Consider the following 10,456-nt stretch of genomic DNA (forward strand, 5'->3'; position numbering starts at 1 on the left):
TTTTTCCTTGTCAGTGGAGACTTTTCAAGACAGGATATACATTTTATAAACCAGGAAAACCCCTTCCCCAATCCTATCTACAGGATTCCTGCATCTTGCTGGAGTGTCCCTCCAAACTTCCACTCAGGCAAGGCATTGCCCATGTTTTTGTTTCTTCCTTCCCTCCCTCCTTCTTCCCTCCCCCTTCCTCCGCCCCTCCCCCCTTTCTTTTTGAGACAGGGTTTCTCTGTGTAATAGTCCTGGCTGTCCTGGAACTCACTCTGTAGACCAGGCTGGCCTCGAACTCACAGAGATCCACCTGCCTCTGCCCCTCAAGGGCTGGGATTAAAGGCATGTGCCACCATTGCCTGGCTTTTTTGTTTTTTACTTTGCAGTCTGTTGGGGGGTAAACATGCATATCTTTGTGAGTGGGGTTTTTATTTATCTAATCCCAGGGAAGGTTCAGCCCTTTTCATATACTTGCATCTGCATATCCTCCCCTGTCAACGGCCTTTTTTCTCTCTGGAAAGTTTTCATTTTGGAGAGAATTTCTCTTTCTAGGTGAGCTGGTGAATTTTTTTAAGATCATGGAAATATTATATGGACTGAGCAGATTATATTTAGGAATATGTATATGTAAATAGACATAAATATATTCATGCAATAATAATAAAAGGAGAAACTGTGAATTCAGAGAGCAGAATGGTAGATAAGAAGATTCGGAGGAAGGAAAGGAGAAGAGAAATGTAACTATATAATCTCAAAGATTTTATAAAGAAAAAGAAAAATGCACAGACACACATATGCATACCATAAACCCACACACAGTATTATACATATTAAAAATCTCTAGTTAGAGTGTACTACTGGCATAAATGTTATCTGGAATTAAATAATAATACAATTTAATAAGCAACTGTAAATTGCAATTGTTGTAAAGTATAATATTCTAGTAGAAATAATAAAAGTATTAAACATTAAAAAAAGATCTTGGAAATAAGCTTTTAATGTGTATGGTTCAATAACCATATTTGGTTAGAGGACTTCCTAGGTTACATTTCTCACTTGGTATATTGTAAATGAACCAGTATAAAGTTAACATTTCAAATTATATTTCAGTGCTCTGTAGGAACACTAGGTTTGACTTGTAAGTTATCAAAATCGGAGAACTTTCTAATAGGTTTACTAATTTATCTTAGAATTCTCTTAGATTTCTTTAGGTAGATATAATCACATCAACTGAATGTAGCCGGAAGGTTTCTCCGGTCCCGTCCGGCCCTGTGGTCCCTCAGCCACTTATAAAATAATCATTCAGAGGCTTAATATTAATTATCAACTGTATGGCCTATGCCAGGCCTCTTGTTAGCCAGTTCTTATAGTTTAACTCAACCCATAACTATTAATCTATGTATCGCCATGTATTCCGTGGTTTTACCTGCATCCCAGTACATGTTGCTCTTAGGATGGCAGTCTGGCATCTGGTGTCTCCCCTACTCCACCTTTCTCTTTCCTGTATCTCTCCTTGGATTTCCTGCCTGCCTCCAAGCTGCCTTGCCATAGGTCGAAGCAGCCTATTTGTAATCAATGGGAACAACATATATTCACAGAGTATACAGAAAGACATCCCCCAGCACTTCCGTTTCTCTATCTAATCAAAAAGGAAGGTTTTAGCTTTAATATAGTAAAATTATATATAACAAATAGTTATCAAAATTATGTTTTATGATTCCTCACTTTCAAAGTGTGTTCCATTGAATCTCTTTGGTTGATTTCACTGCCTACACATGTGCCCTGTTCAATGGAGACGTACACTCATCATTTACTTGTCATCTGCTGTTGCCATTGTTATTATTTGGGTGCTGGCAATTGAACCCAGTGCCTTTTCAGCCCCAGCATGTGTTCTACCAGCTCTGTATCCGCTCAAATACACATATTTGAATTTATATTTTCTAATCAGCACAAACATATGTAAAAGATGGTTCAGTACGTACAGCATCTGCCACCAAGTCTAATGAGCCGAGTTTGATCACCAGAGCACACATAGGGGACGAAGAGAGCTGGTCACCTAGCTTATCTTCTGACCTCTACAGAAGGGCTGTGACATGTGCTGGCATGCACACACACACACACAATAAATAAATAAATTAATTAATTAATTAATTAATTAATTAATTAAAACACTTAAAGAACATCAAGATAATTGAATTTGGAAGTATTTATTCCAAGTATTATTTCAGCATGCAAACAAAAAAATAATAATTGAGATATTTTATATTATTTTCTGCTGTGAAGTCCTTAAGATTAGTGTACATTTTCCTCTTAGAGCTTCTTTCTGGGGACCAGCTTCATTTCAAGTGTGGGTGCTCACAGAGGTTTGTGCCCTCTGGGTGGAGTCAGTGTTGGATGTCCAGAATCATGTGAGTTAACAGTGGTAATATTGGAATGGCTTGAACATCATCTTAAAGTCAGGATTTCTTTAGTTCAAAATTTTATCATGTAAAGAACGTTCTTCTTTTCTCAGTTTCAGTATTTTTTAAATCATAAATAAATTTTGAATTTGTGGACATTTACAACTGTTGAGATTATTGTAACTCTCAGCACTAATTTATTAATATGATTGAGTCCGTTAGTGAATTTAAGTATTAGATGTTTATAAACATATATAATATAATACAATACAATACACTAGATAATATAATAGGTCATGGGTTCTCTTAAACTACATGGCACCTGACCGTGAATTGCTTGTTCACACAGAACTGTATCTTCTGTTTACTAATACATTATTTATAAGGTTCTGGTTTTATTTTAGAATGATGTTTGTCTTTGTTTTCCTTTGTCGGGCAATTCTATTTCCTTCACAGTGACCATAGATTGCTGAAGGAAGGCTGAGTCAGCACCCAGCGGAGAAAAGGACTAGTAAGGAGGAATCCCTGTTCTCTTTTTCCAGTCAAGATCGCAATGAGACCTATGAAACAATTGGGTCACAAGTCTTCATAAGTTGTATAAAACAAGTTGAAAAAAAAACAATAGAAATGGTATTCTATAAAACTTATCTTTGAAATCAGTCTGACTGCCCTGGAAATCGATTCCAACAGTTACTTCAATTATATCTTACATTTAAGTTCTGTTTTACTATAGGAAAATTTGAATAAAATAAAATAAAATAGTCCATGTTTGCTACATACTCAGAGGCTGTTTAAATATGTAATATTATTAAATAGATAATAATTGATATTTATTTGATTTATTATTACAGATCTCTATTATAGATATCTATTTATTATTATAAATATGAATAATTGTGAATAAAATAAGATACTCTATTATATATTGAGAGGCTGTTTAAACAGATATCTATTTTAAATATACAATAACTAGAATTAAATAGATAATAATAAATAGATATCTATTTTAATACACGTTTTTTCCCCCATAAAATTGTTTCAATTAATTACTAAAATTTCCTTTTAGTGTGATTTTTGGTTAGTTTCCTGTTTGTTGAGTGTCTGTGCTGCCATTGTCATTTGCCAAACTGTTCTCAGCATTTTACCACTTATTTCCTAGTATTTCCTGTGCTTCTGTGGCTCTGCGTCCCTTTAATACTGAATAGTCTACTTGTACCTGCTCTGTTTTCAATCCTGGTCCCCACAGGTCTTTCCAATGACTCCTTCCAGAAAATCAAGTCTTGTAGATTCCGTCCTCCGTATCTTTCCGTCACTGTTCATCCATTTCCATCCTAATAGTTAGTGTGTTTCTTCTACAGTCTTTATATTAAGTCTCTGCTATTTTCTAGCTATTCAGCAAGGAGCACTGCCCGCTCTCTCTCCCTCCCTCTCCCTCCTCTCTCTTAGTTTTGGGTTGGGTTTTGTTGCTGCTGTTGTTATTGTTTGTTTTGTTTTGTTTTCATTTTTGTTTTCAAATGAATCTCCATACTCATTGGACTGAGTGAAGCAATTTACTTTCCTTTAGCTAAGGGTTCCTTTTCCCAGACCCTCAGATTTTTTTTTTCTTATTTGTTTTCTTAATGGTAGTTATTCTGCCTAGAGTAAGGTGGAATATCAATGTATGTAATTTGAATTTCCCTGATGGTTAAAGATTTGGGCTAGTTTTTGAACATGGATATTTTCACACACCTTTCTGTATTTCATCTTTGGAGAAGATTCATTCATTTCATTAGGCCATGTGTGGTATTGATAGGGTTGGGTTTCTTTCTGGTATTTAGGTTGGTTGGGGGGGGGGGCGTTCTTTTTATATCCTAGGTATTAATCCCGTGTCAGTTGTACAGCTAGCAAAACTTTTCTCCTCTTCTGAGGGCTGTCTTCCACTTGAATATTTCTTTTGCCTTGCAGGACCCTTTTAGTTTCATGCAACCCCATTTGCCTGTTCTCAGTTTTATTCCCTAAGCTAATGAAGGCCTTTTTGGAAAGCCCTTGCCGATTCCTATATTTCCAAGTGTTTCCCATTTCCCTCTAACCATGTAAGAGTTTCAGGTCTTACATTGATGTTTTTGATATTTATTGGATTGGATTTTGTGCAGTGAGACATGGGAATCTGCCTCCATTACTCTACATGTGGATACCCGGTTTTCCCAATCCCGTTTGTCGAAGGGACTCTCTTTTCTCCCGTGTATATATGGTGCTATGGTTGTGTAGGTTTGTTTCTGGATCCTGCATTTTCTTCCTTTCTTTGATCTACATGTCTCCTTTTCTCTCATGGTAGTTACTCTGTGCTGTAATTTGAAATCATGTGTGATGGTATACCTCCAGCAATGTCCATTTTGCTGAGGATCACATTAGCTAACTGGCATCTTTTGTACTTCTGTAGGAATATTAGGATTACCTTTTCTACTTCTTTAAGAATGTCATTAGAATTTTGATGGGAATTGTATTGAATATGTAGATTTGATTTTGATAATGCAGTAACTTTACTATATTCATTCTTCCCATTCAAGAGCATGGGAGCTTTTTGCATCCTTTTCAGATTCTTTTACATCTTTAGAAGTTATATTGTAGAGATCTTTCACAGCCTTGAGTAGCTTTTTTTCCTAGTTATTTTATTTTGGAAACTAAGGTTAATGACATTGTCTTCCCAGTTTCTATCTCAGTGTGTTCATTATATGAATATAGGAAGCATAACAATTAGTCTTCCTATTGTTCTGAAGGTGTTTATCAGTTCTAGAGTTTTCTGGTGGATCTTTAGAGTCTTTATGTTATAAAGTCATACCATCTGCAAATAGCAGTAATTTCACTACTTGCCTGAAAATAAATTCTCAAGTTCTTCTTTATATTTCCTAGAACTTTATACCTAAACCTAAATTCTCATTCTCTATCAGCAACCTGGGCCACCAATGACAATCTCACTACAGCAGTAGCTCTAACCAATGATGTGGCAATCTGAGCACATGCGCTCGCTCTCTCTCTCTCTCTCTCTCTCTCTCTCTCTCTCTCTCTCTCTCTCTCCCTCTCCCTCTCCCTCTCTCAAATCTCACCATTGTGGGGCAATTGGAACGCTTGTTGGCATTATTCCATCCCTTTTGACGCCTCCATAAATCTGCAGTCCTGAAGATAGAACCTGCTTCCATGTTCTTCTGCTGTGTGCCACACACTTAGGATGCCTTCTTGATGGATACAGAATCTTCTAGATGTTTCCTTTGTGTCTCTACATTTCTTCTTCATTGACTCTTACTTCTTACCCCTTTTGTACTGTACTCTAGAGGAATTCCATGACTCATTCTCCTACTCTGTGAATTTTCTCTTGAGGATTCATCTACTTGCCTTTCCACCCTGCCAATTCTTTGTTACTGTTCATGTTTAGGATCCACAATGGCTGTTCAGGACAGCCTGGCTTTGACCCCTTGCCTATTTAAAGTCGCTGTTCTAATTCTTTCTTTATGTACCCTAATTATATTTCTTAAACATGCCTTTGTATGAGTTCTATCTTTCATTTAAATTACATATTTGTTTGTTTATTGGATGGGTCCCAGTATATAGCCTAGACTGACTTAGAACTTGTAATCCCCCTGCCTCAGCCTCCCCAGTGCACACAATTGAAGAAGTGTGTATTCTACCACATCTGGCTCATTCTCCTTATTTTCTTGAAATGTGAGTTTAATTGAAGTCTCTGGTCCTCGTGTTTGAGAGTGTCTGTCTGATGGTAGAAATATGTACTTCAAGAATTTCTGTTTAGATGATAGTACTCTGCCTTGGATTATAGTATTCTTTTTTCATTTTTTTGTTTGTTTGTTTGTTTTGGAGATTTTCTTTTTCTGTCTATCCTAGGGATTCGAAGACAAAGGGACAAGTGCTTTGTGCATATGCCAATCTAATCTTTTCCCTGCTGCTTTCTAATTAAGTTTTTATGTTTATTATGCTAGAATGTGGGCCTTGGGCAGTTTATCAGAGAGTTGGTACAAGTACTGTGGTAGTTTTGCATGACAGTGGAAATGCTCACATTTCAATTTAAAACAATATAGGAACTATTTTGGAATAAACACAGACCCTACTTGTCTGAAGGCTTTTAATTTTTGGAGTTTTGTAAAGATAAGTGCACATGCACATGTGTGTGTCTGTGTGTCTATGTGTGCATGCACTTGTCATGTGTATACAGTGGCCCTGGAGGCCAGAAGAGTGTCAGATACAAAAAAGTTCGAGTTACAGGCAGTTTGGGAGCCACCTGGTGTGGAGGCTGGAAAGGGCAACAAGGCTTCTTCACTGCTAAGCCATCCCTCCAGTCCCTGAAGGCTTTTGGTTCACTCCTTTGGCAAGTTCAAGAATCCTTGGGGTAGGAAAAACATTTCTTCAGTGATGTAGTAATGAATAAGTTGCCCGTATATATGTAAATAACCCTGTGCTCCAATAAATGATCCCAATTAAACCCATTGGATCACCAAAAAGAAAGAAGAAAAGAGAGAGAGAGAGAGAGAGAGAGAGAGAGAGAGAGAGAGAGAGAGAGAGAAACAGTAGGGCAGGAAAGCAGATGGAGAACTCCTGGGGAAGAGGAAACAGATCAGCAGGAGTCAGGGGACAAGACAGAGTAATGGGGATGAGAATGATGAAAACACATAAATGAAAATTTCACAATAAAGCAACTAATTATGTGATAATAAAAACACAACAAATAAATATGAAAAATAATCTGCCAGTATAAAATGCTGCATGATTGAGCAAACGTGTTAAAAAGCCACTGTATGGAGTTCTTAACAGCTCAGAGGACGATGATTTATGGGGAAAATAAATATCAACAAGTCACATGAAACTGTTGTCGACAAATAATTCTGTGTATGAGATGGTTTTAGGACGCCCTTACTACTTTGTCTTTTGGGGTTTTGTAATTAATATGACATAGCAAATAATGACTCAAAGGTCTGAAAGTACTCTTTCAATAAATATAAAATATAAATGTTTTGTGAAAAAAATAGCAGTGGTATCATGCCATAAAATAAGGAGTGACATTTTCTTCCCTAAGTGTACCTTCAAACTGGTACATTAGGTTGCTTGATTTTGGTATTAGGCTCAAAGTAGAAAGTGGAATCATTTGAGAGAGTTAAAGGGTGTTTTTAAGCATTTTTTTAACCCCTTACAATGTATATGCCACCACGCTAGGCTCTGTGAATGGGAGGGCAAATAGTGGTTCAAATGAGAACCTCATGACAGAGCAGAAGTAAATAAGGAGGAGTATGCGCATGTCGGATGGCTTACAAGCTGTAAAGACTTTGCCAGCAGCCACCTTCCCATGCAGTGTGAAGAATACCCACCAAGACTGAAATGGTGCCTCCTGGTATAGATCGAGGAAAACCTCAATGATAGTCATTTGAACGTAGGGCAATATTAACCAGGTCAAGCTGCTGGAAAAGACACCGTGAGCAAAGAGGTCTCCCGCACAGGTCTGTTAAACAATGAATAGCTTCACAAGGCTCCATCTTGTGCTGTGAGGGCAAACAGTGGTATGCACGGCAAGGTCAGAACAGGTTAGCCCTCTCAGAGGTCTCAGAGGGTAATCAGCCTTGGTACCTGGGCTTCGTTGTAGAAGGAATTGGGAACCATTGCCTAGGTTTTATATCATAAGTAGATGTGATCGTGACTTAGTGATGTGTAAGGAAGTAAGCATGTAGCATGTAAGGTGGCATTGGGGCTGAGGAAGCAGCAGGTTGCATGAGGAAAGGACTGGGCTGATGGAGGAGTGCAGGCATGGAAGTATATGGCCCTCCGACCTGAGGCAGGAGCATTTCAACTGGACTGTTACCAGGATGAAATGGATCTGTGGTATCTGCACACAGCAAGTCTCAGGTCTCGTCTCTCTTTGCCCATATATCACATCTGTCTTTACTGGGAGGTTTCTGCATCAGCCTCCTCATCTGTTGGCTCTCAGTATCCTCCCCCAGCTCTGCTGGTATGAGCTGATGTTATCACATTCTACAGAGAGCTGCTGGGAACTGGCCTTCATCTCCAACTGTCGGTTTCCTTTGAGCAGTTATCCCTCAGAACCCTGCAGCTCACTTAAAAGCAAGCACAAACCAAAGCGATACCACCCTGCCAGGCACACCCAAGGGGAGACCCGGCATATCTCTCAAACCGGAGACTCTTGTTGATGATTTATCTATGGTTGGAAATGAGAGGAGCAGAAAGAAGTAAGGTGGGGAAGTCACCCCAGCCCTTCTCATTCACACACACACACACACACACACACACACACACACACACACACACTCCACCATTCCTGGCTTGTCAGCTACATCTTCCAACAAACAAGCTGCAGGTTCTCTCTGCCTGTCATTAAAGGCATGTAGATGCTCTGGCATATGTATGATACCACGGTGCTTTGACATACTCTAGTAAAACCGATGGATTCCATTGATGCTCAAATGGGATTCCTTAACCTATCTCATGTGGCCATTCCTGTATTGCTTAGCCATTGTGAGCAGTCCACCACCACACACACACAGCGAGGAAAACAGCACTTTGAGCCTGCCCACCTGTGTGATCCTACCTGGGACGGGCTCCCCAGTCTTGATTTCAGTTTTCCTGAGTTATGCTTCCCCAGGTTGCATCTCCTAGCAGCTCAGAAAGTGAGCAGTCCATCCTCCTTTTTGGTAGCGGCTCTTCTTATTAAGGACAATGTACTTAGATGTTTCACGTGGGGACTTATTTCCATGGACTTGGACCCTACACACACATGTTGCCCCCTGCCATTTAGAAGCCGTATTCCAGTAACCACAAAGAATTCCATTCATTAAACACATGAGAGAATCAAGTGAAATGATACATGAGCTAAGATTCAGCACTGGTATAGGGGATATATAATATATATGTGAATACATATGGTTATATGATATTAAATGTAATTAAATATAACACAGGATATATAGGATTATGATATATAAGACTGTATATAAAATATAGAAAATACATTTTTATATAAAATGTATGCATATATGTGCACATATGAAGAGAGAAGCTGAAGATCTGGTTCATGGGATTAGAAAATGGGAAACTCTGTGTCCACAAACTCAAGTCCCACTGCTGATGATAAAATTCCATTGTGGATTGAATGCGGAATCCAAGGCATTCATTCACTGGTATAAAAGCCAAGTCCAAGGAAGAAGAAAAGTCCAAGTCTAAGACTGAAGAGGAGAAGAGGAGGAGGGAGAAGAGGAGGAGGAAGAAGAGGAGCAGGAGGAGAAGGGAGACCTATGCCTCACTCCTTCAAGCAGAAAAAAAGGGTTCTAAGACTCATTACAGTCCCCGTGGTCCATCCCTGCCCACAGTAGATCAGATAGTGCCTGCCCACACAATGTAGGGCAATGTGCTTTATCAAGTTCATGGATTCAAACATGGATTTCACCTAGAAACATGCTTCATAGATGCACCCCAAAATAAAAAGTTATCTGGAGGCCCCAAGGAAGGCTCAACTGACACCCAATATTATGCATCCTGAAATGCAGCTCCTGTATTTTTCTTGCCCTGGAGGAGTTTACGCTGTGAGACCATGACTGGTGTTAGAGATCCAGTAAGAGCCTGACCTTCATCAATGCTTACAGTCTGCCTTAGGGTCATCATTGCTGTGATGAAACACCGTGACCAAAGCTACTTGGGAAGAAAAGGGTTTATTTGGCTTGTACATCCACATCACTGTCATCATCAAAGGAAGTCAGAACATAAACTCAAACAGGGCAGGAGCTGATGCAGAGGATATGGAAAGGTACTGCTTCATGGCTTGCTCTCCATGGCTTGCTCAGCCTGCTTTCTTATAGAATCCAGGACCACCAGCCCAGGGATGGCCCCACCCACAATGGGCTGGGACCTCCCCCATCAATCACTAAGAAAATGCCCCCACAGACTTGCCTACAGCCTCATCTTTAAGGAGACACTTCCTTAATTGAAGTCCCATCCTCTCAGATGACTTTAGCTTGTGTCAAGTTGACGTAAAACTATCCAGCACACAACTGAAAAGGGACAGAGGTGAATTAACACCAACA

Source organism: Peromyscus eremicus, chromosome 22, assembly GCF_949786415.1.
Source record: "Peromyscus eremicus chromosome 22, PerEre_H2_v1, whole genome shotgun sequence".
Classification (NCBI taxonomy): Eukaryota; Metazoa; Chordata; class Mammalia; order Rodentia; family Cricetidae; genus Peromyscus; species Peromyscus eremicus.